Raw genomic sequence first — 25,526 nt, forward strand, 5'->3', positions numbered from 1 at the left:
CTTTCATTTAAATTTTGTTGCAGTTGTCTTTGCCTCTAATGGATAGTCCAGTTTCAAATTTGGTATGTGGCTTTATATAGTTGTAAGAGATTTTGGTTGCTGTCTGATAAACTTCCAGTGCAAGTTTGTGGGGGGACGGGGGTTACCTAGCATGACAATGTGTGCAACTCGTGTTCTTTACTAAAAATACAATTTTGTACATCCTTCTGAACCAATAACTAACATTACCAAAGTATATTAAACTTCTGGTCACGCTGTTTTTGGTGAAGGAAGTGAAGAAAGGTGATGGATATTCAAATAAGGACATTAGCCTGATAACTTTAGGAAATTCAATAAACTACTGATATATTGGTTGTTTTCTGACTTGTTGAGGACGTAAAGGTTTGTAATTCATGGTATTAAAATGTCATTGAATGGGAAGAAGGAAACATCTCTGTTGGAGCTGGTGGTAAGCGAGGATGTCACCTCGACACTATTTCTCAAAGATTGTAATTTTGTTCATTGACAATGCATTATAGTTATTAGTATTTTTATAGAAGGTTTTATAATGAGGATGTTAGGGATTGCCTATATTTGACATTTTTTGTATGATTTAGGGCTAAGTTTGGAGTGAAATGTAACTAAGTTGAAAAGAATTGAGGCGAATTTGGAAACTGCAAATTGGCATATCACAGAGAGAGTGAATATGCCAAATTTTGGAAATCCCAAAGATGAACATGATTGTTTTGATAGTGAAAAATCTGGGCAAGTTTGAGTAACATTACTAAAAACTTCAAATTAAAGTACATGTACTACCGTTTTTTTGTTTTTTTGTTTTTGTTTGTTTTTTTTTTCAATTTATCTCAATGTAATATGCAGCTCCACAGCTGTGTTTTGATCATTATATTAATAACTTACAAACATTCAATTATAGTCAAAATGTTGTACTTAAGTCTCCTTTTATTAGAACTTGTTTTGATTCAAGTAAAGCTGATAAAAGGGGGCATATACATTTATCATTAAAAAGTAATTATTCTGTGCAATATTGAAGAACTATTAAAACTCAGGTATACAAATAGAAACTATTTAGAAATGGAAATCAATAAGTACTATTATCACGTGGAATCTAAACAATAATTTTTTTGGATAATCTAGACAGTCACATCTGGATTGATGTGCAGAAAATGGTCTACAAAACAAGATAATTCAAGTCATTGATAAAATGTAATATTTGACAAGGAAGTCTGCCATCAATATTGAGTAATCTCAGTAGTAGTACATCAAATGGGTGAATTGGGGAAAAGTACCCAAAGCTGGATATTTTTCATCCTAATGAGGTTAAGTTGAATCTCATTTAAAGTGTTTTTTTTATTGAAGCTATCTAGGGGTACAGTGGCTTAGAGCACTAGACTGTTATCCAGTTTGATCAAGTAATGGCTATTCAAACTAAGGATGACTGACTTTATCCCCCACAGTTAACTATTTAACAGGTTGTAATTCCCAGTTAGCAATTATATTCCTTTAATGACTTAGTTCAGAAAAAAATGTTTTAAGTACATCTGACTTCACTAAATGGTAAATGATTAATCATTCACATGATATCTGCTTTTAGAATGTACATTGATAAAACTTTTGTTGTCTGTAAAAGAGAACATTACTTTTCCATATTGTCTATATACTGAAGGCCAGTTATGTAGAGATTAATTTTCCTATTCCTTTGCAAGATGTATTAAAGCATAATTTTCAAAAACTATATTCATTTCTGATGGTTACTGCAGGCAAAGGTAAAGAAGTTCCTTGATGTAAAAGACTTGCTTCTTTAAATTGAATTTCTGAATTTTTTTAAATTCTTTTAGTAAAGCCATGTTTAAAACAGGTACCAAATATGTATAAAAGTACTATATGTGCTGCAGTTATTTCTATGAAAATATGGTCTCTACAGAATTTCAAGTATGGAGTATTTTGTACCAGTTCACATAAAATTCAGACACTGCCAATGGTAAAGTGATTCATGGTCAAGAAAAACCAACCAAACAATGCTTTTTCAGTCTACATACACTATACTTTCACATAACAACAATCTTTTCTGCATTCAGATCTGCACTTTTTAGAAAATCATACATTCATCTCCCACTAAAATCAACCAAATCAAGCCAAATCAAGAACAATAACTCCTGCAAAGTGCATATTTCATGTACAATCTATATGATTTTTATCTCAAAACCATGACAACCAAATCAAAAACTAAGACTGATTATATGATCAGTAACTGTTTCTGAACAAGAAATAAAACTGAATTAATTGGGTTTTTGACATGCATGAATCACCTCCTGTTTGATTTTTAGAAAGGCTGATACTTAAATTTTTGGAAAGGTATACTGTCTTCCCAAATGTTCGACTTGTACAATAACAAAAAATAAAAGATTTTGAATATCTTTTGTGTAATGGAACGAAGCTTCCTTTCATTTTTTCATTGTTCCCAAACTTTTCATTTCTTAGTTAAAAGATAGGTCCCTGACCTTTAACCCCCCCTTTTTTTTTAGAAATATATTACCTTCATTCCTTGATTGCTGCAAAAGTCAGATTGTGTTGATAAGACATACAATGAGCTTTATTTATATTTTCAATTGCTGAATTAGCAGTACAAGTAAAACAAAAATTGTAAGACATAATTTTCGAATTTGTGGAATTCTACAGGACAGTGTAACCAATGTCACCTTTCGTTGCACATCAATTACAGATTAGGAAATCGGTCAATATATAATTACTCAGTATCACAATGTTGTCTATTCTTATCCAGAAAGCCTACTGATTGATTTTGGGGCTTCACCATCAATTTCCGGGAAGTTTATGTGATAAGCCCTGTTGATCTGTTTGTTAAGGAAATAAATGATTACAAACAAAACCACCATCCTGTGGAACTATGATGAAGCAGATATTTTAAGATCCGTCGATGTAAACAAAGATAAAAATATAAGTTCAGTTGCCCTTCATATGTTGAAAAGATAATTGATAACATTTTGAATTTTGCAGCCATCAAGAGGAAAGATAGATTTTTTTGGCAAGATTGGATGGTCCTCTCCTTCGACTATGGTCACCTCATTTAATTTTTGTATGTCCACTTATTCGAATTTTAAAGATGTTTTGGTTTTCATATGTATGATTAACAATTATGAACATTTTTTTTTTCATAATTCAGGCTATAGCACCCTCTCCACTCATATAAACCCACAAGCAAGCTCTCTGGCTGTTCTCAGAGATAACCTGTGATAAGAAAAAACAAATGTTATATTCTATTTGTATTTTAAGGGTTCTTAAGTTTTGAAAGCTATCAATGTCTTATTTCTGAATTTATAATTAAAGATAGACGTTGATGTTGCAGCCCCCAATTTAATATTTTATCCTTTTTCTTTTTTTTTGCTTTAATAGCGATGATTTGGTTTTATAATATTTATAAAACACTTCATTGGGATACAGACTGATACTACAAGAATGTTTTTCTGATTACAGATTTGTTGCCTAGCTGTCTAATTCTGTAGGCATGTAATGGCTATGCACTAAATCTTCGTAATCACAAAAGGAAGCAAGTTATGTTCACAACCATAAAAGCTACGGCATTAGGGCGAGAATTAATCACCGGTGATTAAAACATAACATCGGAATAACAGGAATACAGTTTGCCTTATTAATCCATACCTCACTCGTGGGAGTCATAAATCCTACTAAAATTGATTCTTTATATTTTACTGAAATTGGTTTTTCCTGACAAGTTGCCATTTGAAAAATACCTCCGACAGTGAATAGCTATCATTTAACAAATTAGTTGATATCATAATCCTTGGCATATAACAAATAAGGATTTTATATCTTTGCAACAAGACATTATTGTTGATTTGATTTTTGTTTCTTAAGCTCATAAGGTAATAATTCGTTTTGATTTGATGCCAATCTGTAAAACTCAATTATCTAGTCTAGGACACATAAAATCTGCTTCTTTTGCTATGTAAACATTGTTTGAATGTTAAATGGTCCAATTTGACAAGATCGTTTGTCTAGAAGTGGAAGCCATAGATGATGAATGGGAATGCTTTCTGGTGTAACTTTAGATATGAATAGGAGGTATTCAGTCTGAGTCAAGGATAAGAGATATTGCATGTAAAACGTGATGAAGTTCATTAAATTGGAAAACCTATATTCAGTGTATAAATACTTTCCACTGCCACTGTATATAACTTGCTGCTATTGTGTTCAGTTGCATCATGACTGGGTAAAAATAGCTCACAAATTGCATTTTGATTTTTTTTTGGATCTCAAATGTATATCGTAGGGTTTCAAAGACTCGGGATAAATGTCAAAAGGATTGGACACAACACAGATGAATTTTATAGCATAAAATCACTTTTTGGGTTTCTGTTTTATCAATTATGCTAGTTGCTAAGATATTGACAGGACAAAATAATTACTCGAATGTAGAGAGTCTTTGAATCTTTTGTATGAATGACAAGTTTAAAGAGAAATTGGGCATTTTGTGACCATGCTAAGATAATTAAAAGCTAACATAAAGTCTAATATCTGTACTTAATAGTGCTAGTGGTCGTAAGCTTGAGCTTTTTTGCTATTGGAGAAAACTCTATCTTTTACAACAATTTATACTTTGAAGTTTGGTGTCTGAGTTCAAGGAAGTTTCTTGCATCATTCAAGCTTTGGGCAGTACACATACTCAAAATCTTTCAGTCAGAAGTGACATTATTTTTTAAGTGATTGTTCGAACTTTTCACACAGACATACATCAAGTGATATAGGGAGTCTCACATGCTCCTGTTGGTCAAGACATCAGGGATATGACAACAAAGTGGTTCATTTCAATTTAATTTGAGTACAAGTAGCACTGCCCATCATAAGCAAAGCCTTAAATCATATTAGTCTTTTATAACAGATTATTATTTCATTTAGGTGATTAATTATGTGACAGTACATTGTCAGGAAATCATTGAATCCCAAACAATATAACATCTAAGCAGCCATTAGTATAAACCTAATCTGAAAATAGACCAACCTACTTGTTCCATTCAGTCACTGCATGTAGGATATAACAGCACTCCCAGACTGATTGGAACAATTAGTAGACCTGACCATGAATCCAAACAAACCACAAACAGCCTTTAAAACACTTCTTTGTATCAAAGGGATGACAAATAATACTTAATAGTGTTTACCCTTGACTTTGATGCTGATCTTTATACACCTGCTTTGTATATAGTACATGGTACAATTCAATTATCTATCCATAGAAACACGTTCAATTAATGGCCTGTTTTATCCATGTTAGCTAATGCATTTCATTTTGACATTTAATATCTCTAAAATTGATAGAGAGATCAAACCATTACAAAAATGTTACTTGCCATAATTCTTATATCAAAATGATATATTGGCCGTGCTTAATAGCACTTGTTTGATCAGAATTATAATCAAGGCAACTATCTCTGCAATTATGTAGTTAGTTTTACCATTATTCACCTAAGCTTCATTAATTTTGTTTTGGGTTTCTTGCTATACCTGATTAAACTGATCTGTTTATAATTATTGTTTTTTGTTTTTGCATCATTAGTGATGGAATCGGTATTTTTTGTTGAAGAAACATGAAAATGATTTTTTTAGTCTATTTAATATGATTTTAATTGAAAGCATTGGGTTGCTTGAAAGCTTTTATCATTTTAGCAGTTTTTTTTTCAAAGTATAGTGTGAAGTTTCATTGAAACCATACTGCTGTATCATTTCCAAATTCTTTGCTTCCCTTTACCATCTCATAGCACTAAACAAATGATATAAAATATGAAACAATCTGTTTAGGTAAGCTGAAGGATAGTCTCATCCATATGTTTTACGCAAAGTTCAATACACATTAAAATATTACCAGTATATGCATATTTTTCAATATCCTCTTAATGAAGGCATTCATTAACTTAGGGGTATGATATAACTTTATGTCTGTCTCAAATTTGTTGAAATTCTTTGTCTTTGTCAGTTGTTTAATATTTGTAAAAGCTTATTTGGAAATAAGAACTTTTATCTAGAGTTTTATTTCAGTTGTATTAAAACTGATTTCATGATGCTATACCTATTAAATTTACTTAATAACTTTTTTGGGTTTTTTTTATTGTTGTTGTTGATGTTTTGATATGAAAATAGGTTTTAAATTCCTTTATTTATTTGGCATCTAAAATACTTTGATTTAACCTATAATACACGTTATCTATTTGGATTTCATACCAAATATCTTGTGCTTAAAATAATCCCACTTTTGTGGAAACGTTAAATTTTTACATGAGGTAGCGGCTGTTTTTACACATTCTTTTTCTCTCTTTATTTGGGGCCATGAGGCAGGATGAGGGAATTTAAATAAATACTTGAAACAATAAAGTCCAGAAGAAAATTATTAAAAAAAAAACAATGTGAAACATATTCTTTGTCTTCCGTTCTCTTTAAATACTTATTTACAAATTTCTTTACAAACACTTTACGTGATCAGAAGTATCTTCCTCAAGCATATTAGATATTGAGTTATCCCCCTTGATCAGTTTATTTCTGTTTCTTGAGATTGTCTGTCACAATTTCTGTCATCATGTACCATAAATCTCCCTCCGCTAATAATTATTGTCGTTTAGTAATTTCATACAGGCTCGTGTTTCATCTGGTAACGGAGGAAACAAAGCATTACAGGAAACAGTAATTGAATCAAAATATTTCAGTTGCATGTAAAAATGGTTTTAGTGGAAAAATGTTATATAACAATCAGAAAAATGTCAGGTTTTAAGTATTAATATGTCGATTTCTGCCAGCTATAATGTGGGTCCATTTTTCTGAGTTACGTGAAATGTGTGCAGAATGACAGGTACCCCCTAGGCAATAGATGGCTCTGTTCTTTGGGTTCCGTTTACATAGAAATTGGAAACAATTAAGCTGTATGTCGTTGATTGAAGAAATGCAGCTAGAAATGTGAGATTAATGGGTTGGCTTTGTTTAGTTGACATGCTGCTATAATAGTGAAAAATGACAATCTGTAGGCAATAACCCTATGATTCTCTAGGCATTAACCCTAAGATTTTCTAGGCAGTGACCCAATTATTCTGTAGACAGTTACCCAATGATTCTGTAGACAGTTACCCTATGATTTTCTAGGCATTGACCCAATGATTCTGTAGACAGTTACCCTGTGATTTTCTAGGCTTGACCAATGATTCTCTAGGCAGTAACCCAATGATTTTCTAGTCAGTTGTCATATGATTCCCTAGGCATCCACCCTTTGATTTTCTAGGCAATAACCCTACAATTCTTTAGGCATCCACCCATTGATTTTCTAAGCAGTAACCCTACGATTCTCTAAGCACCCACTCTTTGATTTTCTAGGCTACAACCCTACAACTCTTTAGGCATCCACCCTATGATTTTATAGGCAGTTTTTCATATGATTCTCTAGGCATTAACCCTATGGTTTTCTAGGCAGTTGTCATATGACTCTATAGGCAATAACTCTACGATTTTCTAGGCAAGAACCATATGACTCTATAGGCAGTAACTCTACGATTCTCTAGGCAAGAACCATTTGACTCTATAGGCAATAACTCTATGATTCTCTAGGCAAGAACCATATGACTCTATAGGCAATAACTGTACGATTCTCTAGGCAAGAACCATATGACTCTATAGGCAATAACTCTACGATTCTCTAGGCAAGAACCATATGATTCTCTAGGAATTCACCAAAGAATTCTGTAAGCAATAACTTTATGATCCATATTATTCTAGGCATTAACTGTATGATTTTCAAGACAATAACCATAGTAATAGCCATATGATTCTATAGGTAATAAACTTGTGATTTTCTAGGCAATAACCCTATCATTCTGTAGGCAATGACCCAAAGATAATTCATGCATTTACTATATGATTTTTAATGTCACATTTGCATTGGCTTTTCTTTTTTTTGCAAAAAGAATGCAATTGTATGCAGAATTTCAAAAATGAGTAAGATTTATCCACTCTTTATTTTTAAACAAATGAAAGTATCTATTTCTTCCATAAAGCACCAAGATTTACAGGTAATCTACCTATAGGGAGAGAGAAAGTGTTCATAATTCCCAGGAATTTCCATTGTGATATTATATTTTTAAAAATGGAATCTCCCAGTACATTATAAGAAAACATCATCTATGACATTCTATTGTCAAGATAAGGTAAACTCTGGTGTCTTAGAAAATACATCAGTTGAAGACTGCATATGATCTTGTCTGACATGATCGTCTTAAATTGAAAACCCCTTTTTATGGATCTGTTCATTGCATTTCAATGATTCTTTACACAAGAGTATGGCATCATGCGCAGGAGGCAATGCAAAAGTTCTATCTGCTACACAAAGATAGAGGAGATACAGTAGTCTAATCTAAGAACTTTACACATGCAGCTAGGAGCATCTATTGTAAAATTGTATGCAATATTTCTTCTTCCACCCAACCAACAAATTTTCATGACATTCATTTCATTGGATGATAAATAATGATAATTTTTTTTTACAATTCTATTAAGACAACCTAAGGCAGCCTTGAAAATATAATGTGAATGGTTGAGCTTCCCTTTAAAATGGTTCATTTGTGTATAATGCAGTCAGGATAAGTTAGATAGGAGAAAGATTATGTAGATCTCTTATGGTTATGAAAGTTACATCACTTCTCATGGTAATGAAATCCTACGGATTCTGCTTTTGATCGGTGAGACAGGAGATTTTATCTGAAGAAATAAATGGGCTATTGAAATGAAATTCCAACAAGGGTACTTCTGTTAACCTGCTCCAGAATTACACAACATTGTCACTTTTCTTGAATTAATTCTGTTGCAAGTTTCTCATAGGTGTATGTGCTAGACAATGCAAACAGAGGGAATCTAATTAGTCTCTGGTCCCTGTAGAATCAGATTAGGCCCTGGTCCCTGTAGAATCAGATTAGGCCTGGTCCCAAAGGAATCAGATTCTTGATATTACCATGATTGGTTGATGAATTAAGGCCTATTTATAAAATGTAAATTTGCTTGATCAAATTCTGGCTAGTCTTTTTTTGTACAAAATTGATATTATAGATCAAGGAATAGAAAAATTTATCTGTCTGTCTGTCTTTGTACTAGTCTCTTTGTATGTTAGTCACTCCTTACTGGTTTTTTTTGGTTTTTGTTTTGCTTAATTTATCTATGATAATGCAGTCTGATAATAATAGCTACCGTCATGAAACTTGGTAACATGTAGATCTTGATTTTGACTTAAATGATTACTGTTTAGAAGGGTATCTTTGACAGGCTGTCTCTGATTTTAAAGAATTTTCACAAGGTTTTAAGTAGGACAGGGGAATACCTAATCTGCTAGTGTTACATCTTTGAAACACTGAGATATGTAAGTTCTTAAAAAAACAAAATCTCACAGCTCAATTTTGAACTAAAAATTTATTATCCATCAAAATTATCCTGTATCCCTGTAGTATATGATAATTTTGATGGAGAAGAGTATGGTTGGGTTTCATTTTCTTTTCTACACAGACATACTTGATTAAATGTGCATTGTGCTATGCCATAGACATATTCAGGGGAGGCTACCCCATATGCTTGAAAAGTTTGGTTTATTTAATAAGAAAATCATGATACAGTAGGTCCCCTCCTTCAGGAATATTGGAGTCTGCCACTGGTCTAAGAATAAGTTGAGTTAAAACTGTAATTCAGTAATACATACTTCTAACTGTTAACATTGTTCGGTTCAGTTGTATAAAATACTATTGCGTCGTTTAAAACAGGAAGCTCTATAAATGTACTCAGAGCTAAATTTTCCACTGTTCCAATTTGACGGAATCTTTCAATTAAGACGTGATACTATATTTGCTTTCCTTTATGTAATGATTACATAACAGTGTTAAATGTTTTTTACAGACAATACAAATTAAATCAGATGTTTGTGAATTGAGATCAGATTCTAATTAATTGGTCAGGTTTTAATGACAGAAGACTATACAGTTTTGTATCAAGTCCAAGCAAATTGAATGTACTTTTTGGGGACATTATGAGGACTCCTAAGATAACGTACTTTTTTGAGAATTAATGAGGACTCCTAAGATAACTTAAATGTACTTCTTTGGGAATTAATTAGGACTCCTAAGATTATTTAAATGTACTTCTTTGGAAAAAAATTAGGACTCCTAAGATTATTCAAATGTACTTCTTTTGGAATTAATTAGGACTCCTAAGATTATTCAAATGTACTCTTAAGATTATTCAAATGTACTTCTTTGGAAAAAAATTAGGACTCCTAAGATTATTCAAATGTACTTCTTTTGGAATTAATTAGGACTCCTAAGATTATTCAAATGTACTTCTTTGGAAAATAATTAGGACTCCTAAGATTATTCAAATGTACTTCTTTTGGAATTAATTAGGACTCCTAAGATTATTCAAAGATTCTACTTTGGGAATTAATGAGAACTCCTAAGATGACTTAATTTTCTTCTTTGGGAATTTATGTAAACTTAAATCAATACTATTATTTGATGGTTATATGAGTTGGTATAAACTACAAGGGCATGGAGTCATTGTTTACAGTGAAACTTGTCTAAACCAAACTTTGGATAATCCCAAAACCTGTCTAAACCAGACACTTTTTAAAGTTATAAAAAAAACAACTCAATATATAACAGTCAAACACATTTTTTGGGATCTCTCCCTTTTACAGAGTGTAAGATGTATGTGTACTTAAGGATTTCCTTGTCTATCCATTTACGTTTTTTGTATGTTGAAAGAGAAATCAAGGGAACCAAGGTTATAGCGGTAATCAAAAGATTGAAATCCAGGGACAAAGACCAGACATGGAAAACAGACATACACAACTAAGAACATGGAGTAATTAAAATCGTACACACAAAGTAACAAAAGTAAAGTAGAGTAAGTGTCCTCTGCTTTTCTAGAAATGCCCGCCGAGTTGCTTATAAAAAGTGAAGTCCGGGGTAGATGAAAAAGGAAAGGAAAACTATGACACGTTGAACAAATCAGTTTTCATGGTGCAGATGGATACACCGTAACAATCCGCAAGTTCATGATGACGGCCATAAAACTACTGCAGTGATGACTTCAATCTTGTAGCAACATTACCCTGTTCCAGAAGCCTATTTGTTAGAATTCTAGCGTGATACAAAAAGTCTGCTTAGTCTTGGCAAGCTCTGGCATAACGTATGAGTTGTGATATGAACACTCTATACGCAGGTGCTGAAGGAATGTTATCACAGATGAAAGGAAAGTTGACAATTTTGAATGAAAAGTCATCACGTTCGTTGTAAAGTTTGGTCAATAGTTTTCCTTTACCATCGAAAGTACAACTCCTCTTAAACTGCTGGATGGTGTTTGACTAAAAGTTATCTGAAGGTCTTGAAGAAAGGTCCAGTTAATCATAATCATACTAACAATAAAACCCATTTGTACTACATGTTTTTAATATGTCCGAAATTATAAAGTAACCAGTAAAATTTATAAAACTCGGCAAAATTTTTTGTCTATTTGGCTCCATTCATATTTTTAAATTTCTGTTTGTATTTTTTTATCCAGTTTACTTTGATCTTGAATCACTCTTTACTTTAACATGAATATAACGAAACTTCATAGGATTGCAATATGTTATTGATAGTAGAAATAAACCTAGTGTAAAATCAGAATTGAAAAACAATGTCTTATATTTAATGGTTGTATGAAGTTGATAGAAATTTCCCTTTGAACTGATCACTAAACAATTATTTGAAATTTAGATTGTTGCAGATTTAGACTATTCTTTCTATGTCAATAGTCATTAATTTCAAACATAAACAATTTTTTTTGATTTGATCAAGTAAAAAAGTTAGGGTTTTTTTTGGCTGACAAATGTCATTTTTCTGATAAAAAAAGGATGAAAGAGTGTAGAAAAGGATTGAACAGAAATGAATCAATTTATTTTATATTTGAAAGATTCTTTCATCTAACAACATCTGGTTTTATGTCAGAATGAACATATGAAATGCTCATTTAATGATAAAAAAGTATCAATAGTTAAACTATTGTTAAGAGACATTATTTATGAGCTGGATGTTTTAAGTGATCCTTATGTCAGTCTGTCTGTATGTATTTGCCCTTCCTTCACACTTTTGGTTTCGAGATGATTGAAGCTACTCAACAATTTTTATTTAATTTCAACACAAAACAAAGATCTACCCGGTAGTTTGATTTCATTAATTACTATCCAGTTTTTGCCCAATTTTGCTAGAAATTAATTTGAATTGCTTAGATATCTGTGTCCATGGTAACCAATATACAAACTTTTTCTAGTTTTACAAACCTTTTCAATAGACAAGACAAGATTGTCTATCCTATTGCCTATCCATACATCAACACATATTGTATGCAGATTGTTTGTAGAATGTTTGTTTTGTGTGAAGAATCCTGTCATATATTTGAAAAAAAAAATCCTATTTTGGGTACAATTATGGTTTTTTTTTATGCCAAAAAACAGGGGGTGTGGTTGATATATTTTCAGGAAAAAATCGAATTTTGCACATCATATGATATATATATATATGTTATTGTTGAATGTATTTCAATGATTGACTTTTTTGTTGTGTCTTGCTTCAGCTGGGAAAGTAAGAAAAGTAATGTGAATGAACAACCAATTATTATCTCCTTTTTTATGGTCCTTATCATGAACTCGTGGGTCCTTATGGTGTATCCATCAGCACCATGAAAACTGATTTATTCAACGGGTCATAGTTTTCCTTCCCTCGTTTGTCTACCCCGGACTTGATTTTTTATGAGCAACTCGGCGGGTGTTTCTAGAAAAGCAGAGGACGCTTACCCTACCGGTGCACCTGGTCCATGCTCCCATGTCTGGTCTTTGTCCCTGGATTACATTCTTTTGATTACCGCTATAACCTTGGTTCCCTTGATTACTCTTCCTTATATATTGATAGGTAGCCTATGAATGTCTTTGATGCCTTCATCAACAGCAGCATATGTGCACTTAGTTTTAAATGATGACTTTTGTTCTCACAAAACTAAATGCTGCGTTTTAAAAAAAAGAATTATTAGTCGCCAAGATAAACAGACAATTTGTCAAAATAACAACAAAAAGGTAATTATGTTGCAAGTATAACAACGAATCTCATATTAACAGTCAATGTTCTTTCATTAAAATGAATAGAAAAAGTACAGTATTTGATCTTATATAGAACTTTATTCATTAGCACCAGGCCTATGAATGTCCTTTCGCTGGTGAACGAAAATAGATTGTGTAATTACTATTAAAGGATATGATTACCAGCCATCTATAGGTGTTTGACATATAACAGTACAGATAAATCCAATTATTGTTGACTTTCTTTCTTTCTATGCTTGACACATGAATTGAATTGATCATAGTTGTTAGATGATAGATAGTTTCAGAGAAGATTTGTTTATAGTTTTCAGTGGTTTGTACAAGTTTCTTGTATGGTGGATATTGTCTAAACTGAACTCAGATAGTACTAAAAATAAGTCCAAAGTGAACCATGATTGTTCTTAGATAATGATTCCAGACTGAACCCTGAAAGTCAAAACTGAAACCTGAAAGTACTTAAAATTATGCCAAACAAAATGGAATGGTTAATGTATTAGGAACAAGTCCCAACTGAATCCTGATTCTACCAGCAACCTGACCGAGTCATTCTTTATCCTGTACTTAAAACCAGTCCTAACCATCCTGTAGTTGTACAAATTGTACTAGAAACCTAACTTAATCCTGATTGTACTAAAAACAAGTCCAAATTGATTCCTTATCATAAGGAAAAAAGTCCATTATGAACCCAGATTGTACAAAAAAACGAGTCCATAATAAACCTGATTGAGCAAAAAACAAGTTCGTTATGAACCCTGATTATACTAAAACCAAGTCCATGATGAACCCTGATTGTACTAAGTATGAGTCCATATTGAACCCTGATGTAATTGAAACCTTACTAAACTATACCAAAATTGCTCTTGAAACAGTCTGAAATAACATCTTGTTGTACAAATGCACTAGAAACAAGTTTCAACCCATAATGATGTACTGTGTAGGTGTTTTTATTCATGGGTACCATTTTGCGTTCTTTAAGGAAAAAATATTCGTCCACGGATTCTTGAATTCATGGATTTGTAACTCTATCAGACAGTTCATTGGGAACTAAATTTCATGGTTTACCAAACCCTTGAAAAAAAAAAATATTGGTATCCCACCAATAATAATACTTACACAGTTTGTACTCTCTTAGAATTTTAAACTTTGTCAAAAAGCTTTTCTTAGACTTAGACATTTAGGCAAAGATACATTTTGTTTAGGTTTTATGATAATACAAAAGTAAATATATATTTTCCTATCTTTAAAATTTGATGAATTTGTTTACACTTTTGAATGAATGTTTTGATTTCTGCTTCTTATTATAGATAGTTATGTTTATATAACAAACATTTTAAAAATAAGTATAGGTATTTATTGGCTTAAGCTCAGTATTAAATAATTAGTTTTTTACATCACTTAAAAGTTTGAATTTTCACAATGCAAGGAAAACTATTCAGTGATTTTATTTAAAAAGACTAAAATTTTCGTATCAATTCATATGCAATTGTAACTGAGTTTTATGTCAAATCGAAAACTACAAATTCAGAAATTATTTATGTAAATTTATAAATTTTGATAATATGATAGGGTTGTTTTTTTAATAATGTTTTTGTTTACCAAGAAAAATTCAAACTTTGATCTTCAAAGTAGAAAATTACTATAGTTTGATGCAGAGATTATTCCTGAAATTTTGATACTGAAAATGTCAATTAATGTGCACAAAGAAATTGTTATTCATCATGGTATTTTCAATATCAATATTTGTAGTATCAGGTACTCTGTTTTCAGAGATTCAACTTCTTTTAGTCCAACCAAAAGTTAAAAGCATCAGACTATGATGTGGATTTTTTTATTCAGGTCATGATATACATGTACGCCTGTATTATCTCCTATAATTTTGTGTTAAAAGATATTTCCTATTTATCATGCCATGTTTGTCAGACTCCGAAAAATTCTGTTATCAAACATTGAAATAAAAATGAAAAATTTACTGACTAATTCAGTTCTGATGATCATCAATGTTTTAAATATAGAATAAAATTTTACTGCCATTTTGTACACCTTTTGATGGAGTAATGATGGGTGCCCCACTTTATGAAATTTTTTTTTTGTAAAGAGCACTCTGAAAACAATATACAAACAAATCTATTATTAAGCATTGTCTTATTGAAACAACTAAATGTAATTTATGTTTTTTTAACATTTTTCTTGAGACATTTAGGTTGCTGGTTATGGACCCCCCTTTTTTTTGTTAAGTTTCTGAACATGCTCACAATATGCATGTTCTCACTCTGATTGTTGCATGCAGACTTAGCAGTTTCATGCTCAAAAGAAATAAAATTGGAATTTTTTTTTATAAGATTACAATTTATGTCTCATTTAATGTAACTTCCAACAAAAGACACCTGCGTATATTACGTTTCCCTTTTGAAATGGTGCTACGCAATACTTTAGAAGTACTTAAAAGAGCCTTATTACGAGTCAAGATTACTGTTAGAAATCCTTGAGTTCCTTCTAATGTATTGATCAAGGCCTTATATGTCAAGATATTTACATCTACTGGGTATCTTAATGATAGTGTTTGGCTAATGATACGCATAGTGGATTTGCTTATAAGGTAGAATTGCCTCAGGTATGCAGAAATGAGAATGAGGGCAGTTTGGTTTGTGCAATCAACTTTGCAATTTTGGTTGCTTTAAGTTTTGCCTATGTTTCATATATTCCTAACTATTTGTAAACACAAATTCAAAGGTATTCCTTGAATTTTAATTTTATGAATTTGCATGTATAAAAATTGTTCTAGTACTTGTACTTGTGTAGTAATGTTCCTTTTTTCAAAGGTAAATTTAAAAAAAAGCATATGATTTCTTCTATATAGACCTACATGACAAATTTTAACAGTGATTATTAGTATTTATGAGGTATTTGGAGAAAAATTTAATGGGTTAATGTAATTTGACCATGAAAACCCAATATGTTCAGAACTGATTTTAGAATTTTCACTAAGTTTGCCAATTTTCATTATCAATCTCATTAGCAGTCATTAATGAGTTTAAAAGCAACTCCATCTCTTCAGCCTCATAAGACAAAAAAAAAGTATGTCTGTTTCCTGTTACCCTTCTCCTCATCTTTGTTTTTTTTATGCCTATCCTAAAAATTTTGGCTCTTGAAAGCACTGTAAAAGTTCAGATTGTATTCCCATTAACACAATTTAAAATGTTTTGAAAATAAAATAATTTCTTTACCTACCTACCTACCCTATTTCTATATTGCTGGTAGCGGGAAACAAGGCTATTGTCTATGTTTGAATGAAACATATTTAAGTTTTTTACAGAATAAAAATTTCTTATCTAGTGTCTTTGTAAAGAAAAACTAATGTCAGTATCACCTTGAGTACTTAAACATGAAAACTATTTGTTAAATAGTCATCATTTTGAAAGAAAAAAATTATTATTATTTTTTTTTTTATCAAAAGCTTTGTTCTTTTATATTTTAAGTCTCATTTGGGACAATAATAATGCAATCAAATACAGCATCCAAATCAAGTGATAAATAAATATTGCTCTTACCTTATGTTCAATTTAAGATAAAATTGTCAATAAAAAAAAAAACAAAAAAAAAACTGATCTAATCCAGTGACAGAAATGATAAAGTTCCGCTAGAATTCCTTACACGGAAATTGTTACCAGTTCCTTGTTACATTCGTCTATTTAATGTATATCAATATAAAGTGGCATTCACACAATGTTGCTCACTGAGTGAAATGCAATAATGAGTTGGAGTGATTCTGTCATTGCCATTTCAAACGATTTCTGCAAGAAAAAATAAGAGAACTCTTGTATAGGTAGAGAATACCATGTGATGTACAGATCGCCCAATAACTTTCAGGTTAGTTCATGGATATAACAAACAATTTTATGTCCCTGCGTTTGTTGGACAAATGTTTTAACATGTTTGTCCAATTCTTTTTCCCATAATACAACATTGATGAGAATCAAATGCTGAAATAGTACAGTAATGTATTTATCGCAGCAACTCTTAATTTACTTGTAATTATTGGTCGCTAGAGGTGTTCAGGATTATTGGCAATCAGGCATTGCAATTATAAGCATTGATAAAACTTCAATTAGAATCTTTTATCATCTTGCTTTAACTTGTTAGAGTGTTTCTGTAAATCTCTGAATGTTTTTGTGATAACCTTTCAAAATCATATTGATATCCTATAATGAGAGAGAGAGATGAATGTAGTTTTCAGGTTGTTGTAGAAATTAGTATTATGCACTGTCTATTCATTACAACCAATTTTCTAATCTTACTTGTCTCTACAAATAGATTTAGAAATTGTTTAATTGTTCTACAGGGTTCTGTAAAGTGTCTTAATTGTTCTAGAAAATTCTGGAAAGTTCTTATCTTATTGAACTTCAGGTGAATTAGATTTTTCAGATGGTTATAGATTTTGTTACAATTCATTAAATCCATTTTCCTTTTTGGTAGTTTAATAAATTGTCTGATTGTCTTTGAAAATTGTATTGCTGTTTATAAGTGGGAAAAATGTCCTGGAAATGTCTAGTAGTACACAGGAATAGTTTCACATGTTTTGAAAACACCTGAAAAAAAATGTGATTCTCATGTGTTTTTCATATATTCAGGACCACCATGTAAAACATATGTTTACTAGTAAGGCTATCAAATCAGTACATGAAAAACAAGTACATAAAAATTATGAGGTTTTAAAGACTAAATGTATGATAAAGGTATGGTTTACATAAGATTTTGGAAAACATGTTTCTGTAGGGTTTTTGTTTTTTTTGTTGTTGTTGTTTTTTTCATGATTTTTATTGCACAAAAACTTGTTTTTCCATGTAGGTCCAAAACATATGTATCCATATGTTTTAAACACATATGATAACATATGTTGCAAATTTTCCTGTGTATATGTATACAATTTTTCATGTAACATTTTAGAAGTATTCAAGGTAAATCATAGCTTATATTTTTTTAGAAGATAAATTTTGCCAGTTTTTCTGGAAGATGACCTTGAGTGAACATACTTTAGAATTCTAATAAAAAAAACTGGTCACTGAACTTGATTTTGAGATAATTGACCTATAGTCATGGCAATTTTTATGTGGATTCTGTGGGAAATTTCACCATTCTGCAAAATATAAAAAAAACTGTAAGATATAATTAATGCTTAGCTAACATTCTTTCTTATTTCAAAAAAATTGGGAGTTATCAAACTGTTTTTTTTTTGTAATATTAAAAAAAAAAAAATTCTCTATACATGGGAGGTTCCTTGCACTATAAAGTTTAGTTTAACCATCTTTACTTTGAAATGCCTGTAACATGGGAGGTTCCTTGCACTATAAAGTTTAGTTTAACCATCTTTACTTTGAAATGCCTGTACCAAGTCAGGACTATTGTTGGGGTTTTGTAACTGTATAGTTTTTGTCCTGATATTGTCATTTGTTATACAGACTTCTTTTAGACCAATCCAACTTTTGACTACTGTGTAGATTTTACCAGTTGGTATTACCTTTCATTTCTATTGAATATATCTCCCCTTTAGAGAGGCTTTATTCAATTGATGTTTGTAATTTTACCACTCAATCTTTTATGTCAAAATTTTTTAAAATAATTTAACCATACTGTTTTCACATCATTTTAAACATTGAAAAGTCATTGAAAGTGTATATGTCTGTATGACTTTGTAAGATGACAGAAAAGAATGCTCAGTGTAGTATGTAGGATCTACTCTAATATCCAACTTTTACTTCAATGTGGCAAATTTTATCACTTTGTTAAAAAACCTCACCTATCGTTGTTTTCTTTTTGTTTCTTCAAAATTTAGTAGACAGAGTTGGTATAATTTACCAAAGTTTATTTAATACTTATGTAATTGGGAGTATTATTTAGATTTTACTCTCTACTAAACCATGGTACATAAGTATCTGATATTGACTTGCTACATTGATGGAGGAAATATTTGTGTATACCATATTTCATGATTTGCTCTATGAATAGGGGTATTCAATTTTCATGGTCTTTATTTTTGTGTCTTCCAAATTTATAGAATTATAATTATATGTTAAACATCTGGACTTTAATTTGGTGAACTTTTTTTTTGTGATTCCCCAAATGTTTCTAATATAGTGAAAACAAGAACATGGTAAATATTTCCCTTTATATATGTAAACTACAACAATAACGAGTTGTTTATGGAATTTCTAACATCGAGTGAAATAAATTTTATAGTTTTGATCGTGAGGCTTGCCGAGCTATTCGAACTATAAAATTCATTTCACGAGATGTGAGAAATTCATAATCAACAAGCTTTGAGTATAGATTTTGTTTCTTTCATGCCTTAAAAACGTCAAAAATACCCAAAAATGAAAAGCTCGCAAAACATTATGATTCCGATTCGTAAGAAACATATTGACATCACACAAACATAGACATTTCGAACAAAGGAAACCAGACGATTTCAAAGATTTTTTTCACTTCAAATCTTCCAGAGTCCCTTCATAATTCTTATTTAAGGTAAGAAAACACCAAAATTGTCTTATTTAACTGAAATATAACTACAATGGCAATTGAGGTGATTCAAGATGGAGTCTATTTCTAAGCCAATCAAATTTTGAGAACAAAAATGTCACTAGTGATTAGAACATTTTTTTCACAACGGTCAAGCGATATGAAAATTGAAGCAAATTAGAGAAATAACAAATAATATACTGATTATTCAATAATAAATATAACATTTCCTTTACCGTGTTGACTTGGATATTTATACATGCGCAGTCAGTGATGTTAATATTGTCTGCTGGTAAATCAAACAATTATTTTTCTGCCAAGCATACATGGTTAACTATGTTTATTATTTCATTTCTAAGTGAGAGAGATCATATCATCCATCCAAATGTGACATCCTTGTCATCATTCTTCAATGGATATTGTTAAAACTTTGTACACACTTATAGATTAAAGCCCTGTTGATTTTCAAGGTCAAGGTCACGGAATCAAATTTTTACTAACAAGATGATGCATCACTTTTGTCTTTCTACTTGTTTTGAGACATTGACATTGTAAACATAGACCTTTTTTTCTCATTTTTCTTTGCTTTCAGAGGGTAGATGACATAAGAATTACTTCTTATTTTTAGACTTGTTAGTGCTTTACTACCTGTTTGCGGAACTGAATGAGATTTATAATGAGTTGCTTTGTCCTTACCATTTAATTAAATATGAATTTCCTCTCTTTTGTACTAATTGGAATGAACAAACGAAAATATGCTATTTAAGTGCATGTATCATGTACAGGTTAATAAAAGAATCTTGCAAATTTTGAAAAAGGTAACTAGTGAAATCTAGTGTTCTCTGTAATCTTGAAATTTGGTAGTAATTGTGTCTGACTCTGGAACCTACAAATAAGTAATAGAGTTAATGATATGTTAATTTGCCGGATGTGAGGTATTTAGTTAACAACAGTCTGGCTAAATAATGTCAGTCTTGTTCAAAGGAAGGTTTACTCGCTTGATCACAATTTTGTTATCGTGAAATGTGTGTAATAGATGCCTGTGACTGTAAAGGAATAAAGGACAATAGGGTATGTAAGTCTCGTCATGTGATTTTTGTGGTTTTCACAAGAATGGGTCCAAGTCTACCATTCAAATGCATGGAAATATGTCATTTGCAGGGCGTTGATTTGAGTATTAAAAGCCAAAAATCTTCCTCTTGTAGTCATAATGATAAAAAATGATAAAAATTCATTCTGCATGATTAAAATGTTAATGAAGGCAATAAATAGAAGCTTTTGCACCATAAAGCATAAAGATCCCTGAAGTAAACAATAAAATGCAGACCAATCTTAGGATTTCAAAACATTTTACACAGAAAATTCAGGTACAGAAAATGAAACTAGAATGATTTACAAACCCTATTTGAACGGATCTATATTCATGCAGAAAAAATTCTTTGATTTACTTCAAACTTAGTTTTCATTAGCAGTTTCAGGTCTCACAATGGCCCCACTTCATCACATTTGAAGAATAGCTTCATTACCATTTTTATTGCCATATTAATAAAAAAATATTGCACCTTCATTTTTTTATGTCTGAATATTGTCACTTATTTTGACAATAAAGTAAAGAGTTATGCAGATCTCCTTAACTTGTTTTCATGTACAATTGCCTGAGAACCATGAAATTAACTTTGTTGGGTCTGTTGCTGCTTAATTCTGTGTTGTGTCTTTTAAACCACGTTAGATTGACTTGTGAAATTATATCTACTATGATATTTATTATTTTAAAAGACTATAGAAATCACTTTACTTCTTGTAAATTTAAACATTATATGAAATTTACATTGAAATTTATGTGAGTATTGCATAACTTTTTGGTAATAATCTGGATGTGATTTGAAGCCGGTAGTCGATATGAGTCATTTATTTCATTTTTTCCCTGTCGCCAAAGTTCTCTGACTTCTCTGTGATAGTTTTTATACTCAAAAGGATCCTATTCTTGTCAATTATATTTCACTTCCTTTTGAGTGATCTATATTTTATTCTGCTGAAAAACTATTAAGTAGAATTTAAAGAAAAATGTTTTTTGTTGGACTGACATTTTTTTTTTTTTTTTTTGAATTATTGGATACTAACTTAGAGAGCATAGAAGAAATAAGAATAAGACGAAATTATTGTGATAGAGATTTTTTTGCAAGGTTCTAGTTCTCAATATTTCCTAAAGGTATTAGGATAACCAAATATAAAATCCAAGCAAGTGAAGTATAATATCTTGCTTTACATGTATGTACTTTTTGACAGCTTTTAAAAAAAATTTACCACGATAAATTGATACAATGAATATCATGTTAGAAAAAACATGGCCGCCACTACTAAAAATAGAATGTAGGGGTCAGACAGTAGTTTTTTGCATATATGTCCAAAACTGTTAGGTTTTGCCAAATTTTGACATAGGTAAAAGTGTTCAGCATGATGAGATCTATCTGGTCACATTTTCATTTTAATCTGATTAGCCATGTTAGAGCTATTGCCCTTTTTATGACCTTTTTAGGCTAATTTTAATGTTCTTTTTTTCAAAAATCTTTTGAGTCAAAATTGTTGGATTAGTCCTTGTTAAGTTCAAGGGAAACCCTTGAAAGACAAACTTTAACCAGGTGAGTGATTCAGGCTCCTGGAAGCCTCTTGTTCTATTTGAAAGTTCTCAAATAATCTCTTTCATCTGTTTTGAAAGTCAATTTGATTTCTTTGCCATGATTATTATGCTCAGTATTTGAACTGAAAGTATGTACAGCTGGTAAAACAGTTAACTTCTTGGGATAGAGTTTGTTTTTCCTTGATTGAATGACCTTTACCTGATGAACTTCTTCGGTAGTTAAATGAAATATTAAAATGAATATTTAAATTTCTATCAGATTTAGATTCAAATTCCTTTGGAATAATACAAAGTTTGACTCTACATAAGATGAACTCTATCCCGTGAAGTTAACAATTTTATTTGCTATAATGTTCTTTTAACAACCACTGGTACTATTTAGCATCACTGGGCTGAGTTGTAGATTGAAAAAAAAAAACATTACTAAAATTGGTGGCAAGTGTACCTAATCTTTGATCATGTTAATTAAGTGTCAGTCCTTCTAAGAATCCGGCAGTAGGTGAAACATGAAATGGAAAAACCCATTATTTTGATAGTGTAATTTGACTTTTTGCACCATCAGAATCAAGGTAAACTGACAAGATTTTCCATATCATGCTGGACCATGAAGTTACAATTTCATTGAAATGCACTGAAAATGAACCCTTCAAGGGCAGATAACTCTGTCAAAACCTAATTTTTTTAAGATTCTATTGTAAAATTTTTGAGCAAATCCAATGATGCAGAGATCAAATGATGGTCTTTTTTTGAGTGATATTTTATTGTAAGATCGGTGGGGTTTTGACATGCATGTTTCTGATTTTTCCCATTTTGCCTGATTCTTACAAACATTTACACTTAAACATTTTGATATTTTCCTCTCTGATACAGTATATATTATTCTTAAAGTTTATTTTTTTATATTTTTTTTTTTTATGGTAACTGTATTTTCTTTCATTTGCAGGTAAGACTTGAACAGAATTATTAGTTTTTATAGTAAAAGTTAAGGTATGTAAGTTAAAACAACATGCTCCTTCAATTCCATTGGATAGATCATTTTCAAATTTGGTAGGTTACTGTATAGCAGGGTTCGACACTAACAGTAGTCCGGTAGTCTTATGCCTACCTAATTTCTAGGAGGACTACATTGAAATATCAATGGGTAGTCCTTTGGACTACCTCAGTTAGTTCTTAAAATTTCATTAGTCCTGAGAACAGGACCACAAATAATTTTGAGGACTACCTAATTATCAATAACATGGTCCTGTGGGCTACCTATCACGAAAAGTTAATGTCAAACCCTGTATATTAATTTTGGTTGTACGAGTAAGGTAAACAAAGCAAGACAGTGCTTGCAACTTCAAGTTCACTATATTTTTACATGCCTATAATAACAGGCGATGATGTCAGATGATGTTTAACGACCATTGTTTGTCTCTTAAAACAGAAATTGTGGAGAATCTGTATGTCATTTGAGCTTTTAAAATTCACTGGTCCAAAGTGTTTTTTTTACCAGCCCCTGTTAATTATCTTTATTTGAGACAACATTTTTAAACAAGTATTTGACCAGACAAGATGTTTATAAAGTAAAACAAGTGTTACGTTATCAGAACTGACGACTGATCGAGTAACTCTTTTTGAAAAGTCTGCCCCAAAATCATCCTTATGTTTAACAGGCTTGTAATCCCAAAATTTGACATCAGTACACAAAAAGAGATGTAACTCAAGCATTAAACTTTGGCCGAATGGTTAATTTAAAATTTTGTTCTCATGTATCTAGTATATGATGCCTTCAGCTGAAACATGAATGTTATTTGTGGTTGAGCAAGATTAGATCCTGGTAACAATAAATCCATATGATTTATCTTTTTCTTGTTACATTGACCTGATATGCAAAATTGGGATGAAACTCATTTTTCAGGAAAGAGGAGTATCCTAATGCTTTAATTGAGACATGGATAGTTTGATCTGTGCATTTCCATAATATCTTGCCTTAAGTCTGTGTGCATCACCATTTATCTGATGTTTTTTTTTTTTTTTTATTTCTGTAGTTTATAACAATATCCTAGTTCTGCATTCAGTTCATTTCTAGACCTCACAAGATAGATATTAGAAGCAGAACTGGCTTTGGAAAATGAAAAGGGTATTGTTTATAAAGAACATCTGTAGAAGGATTAAATGCATGATTTGTTTATTTTGTTTTGTTTTTTTTTCTTCTAATTTTTATATAACTGTATTACGTAATAGATAAAAGTTAATGAATTCCACCCAAACTATTAATCCTAACGGGAGGTAGAAATGTTCAATATATCATAACGCTATCTTCAAAATAGTTATAATGAATTCAAAGAGTTTCTAACTTATAATGATTAATGTTTTGTTTACAATAGAAGCTGTAGGTGTGACTGAATTGACTTTATTTTCTTTGTCTATGAGTGGACAAATTTCCATGTTCTTTGAGTTAGTAAAAAATCATTGAATACTTGTTTGGTTCTGAATTAAAGAAACAAGAAAAGCAGGTATTTTAGATGTCATAAATGATATATTCTGGAATATATGTATTGGTGAATACTTCTCCAGGAGGTGGCCCGAAGCAAGCTTTACCCTACTTGTAATGGTGTTGTAATTTTATCTTAATATATGCTAACCTCTGACATATTTTTACATTCTTTTCAACAATAGAATTGATATATATATCAAATGGTATGGATTCAATTTAGTCCATACATTGATTTCAGAACTTATTGAAGTCATTGGATTTTTTAGGTAAATAGTCAAAGGTCAAGGTCTCAAGGTCAAATATTTGTGCAGCTTCTGTAATGACCTTGTTTTTTGTCCATCAGTATATATACATGTACATATATCTTTTTGGGATCAATAAAAATCACCTTGTCAACTTGTCATAATAAAACCTCAAAGAGAGGTTGGACACTGTAATCTCAGACACAGAGAATATATATTGTATAAAGCAGTATAGTTATTGTCAGATTGTAAAAGGAGGGAACGTAATTGAAGACTTTCTCACTACCACATTATTATATATGGATGAAAGGACAGCATGATCACTATATCCCTCCCATGGATCATGGGAAAAGTGATCACTATCCCTTCCATGGATCATGGGAAAAGTGATCACTATATCCCTCCCATGGATCATGGGAAAAGTGATCACTATATCCCTTCCATGGATCATAGGAAAAGTGATCACTATATCCC

At 31.1% G+C, this 25,526-nt stretch overlaps 2 protein-coding genes across 8 annotated transcripts in view; one reads left to right on the forward strand and one right to left on the reverse strand.

Moving 5' to 3' along the window:
* The window catches only part of LOC148616842 (ATP-dependent RNA helicase DDX1-like), a 206,856-nt gene that overhangs the window by 83,448 nt on the left and 97,882 nt on the right, over window positions 1–25,526 (forward strand). The window lies entirely within an intron of this gene.
* Window positions 1–25,526, reverse strand: part of LOC148616843 (uncharacterized) — a 37,783-nt gene that overhangs the window by 3,343 nt on the left and 8,914 nt on the right. For 2 of the 7 annotated variants that reach the window (XM_088583966.1, XM_088583965.1), the window contains exon 1: window positions 17,015–17,297. The exons of 1 other annotated variant lie outside the window; for it this stretch is intronic. The gene's annotated coding sequence lies outside the window, so the exon portion shown is untranslated. Of the gene's footprint in view, window positions 1–16,728; window positions 17,298–25,526 lie in introns of those variants that run through there. 4 more of the 7 variants (XM_088583964.1, XM_088583963.1, XM_088583961.1 and 1 more) reach the window with 2 other exon arrangements.

This window comes from Perna viridis, chromosome 5 (assembly GCF_037379345.1).
Source record: "Perna viridis isolate PV_CMFRI_1.1 ecotype Kerala chromosome 5, ASM3737934v1, whole genome shotgun sequence".
In the NCBI taxonomy this organism is placed as follows: domain Eukaryota; kingdom Metazoa; phylum Mollusca; class Bivalvia; order Mytilida; family Mytilidae; genus Perna; species Perna viridis.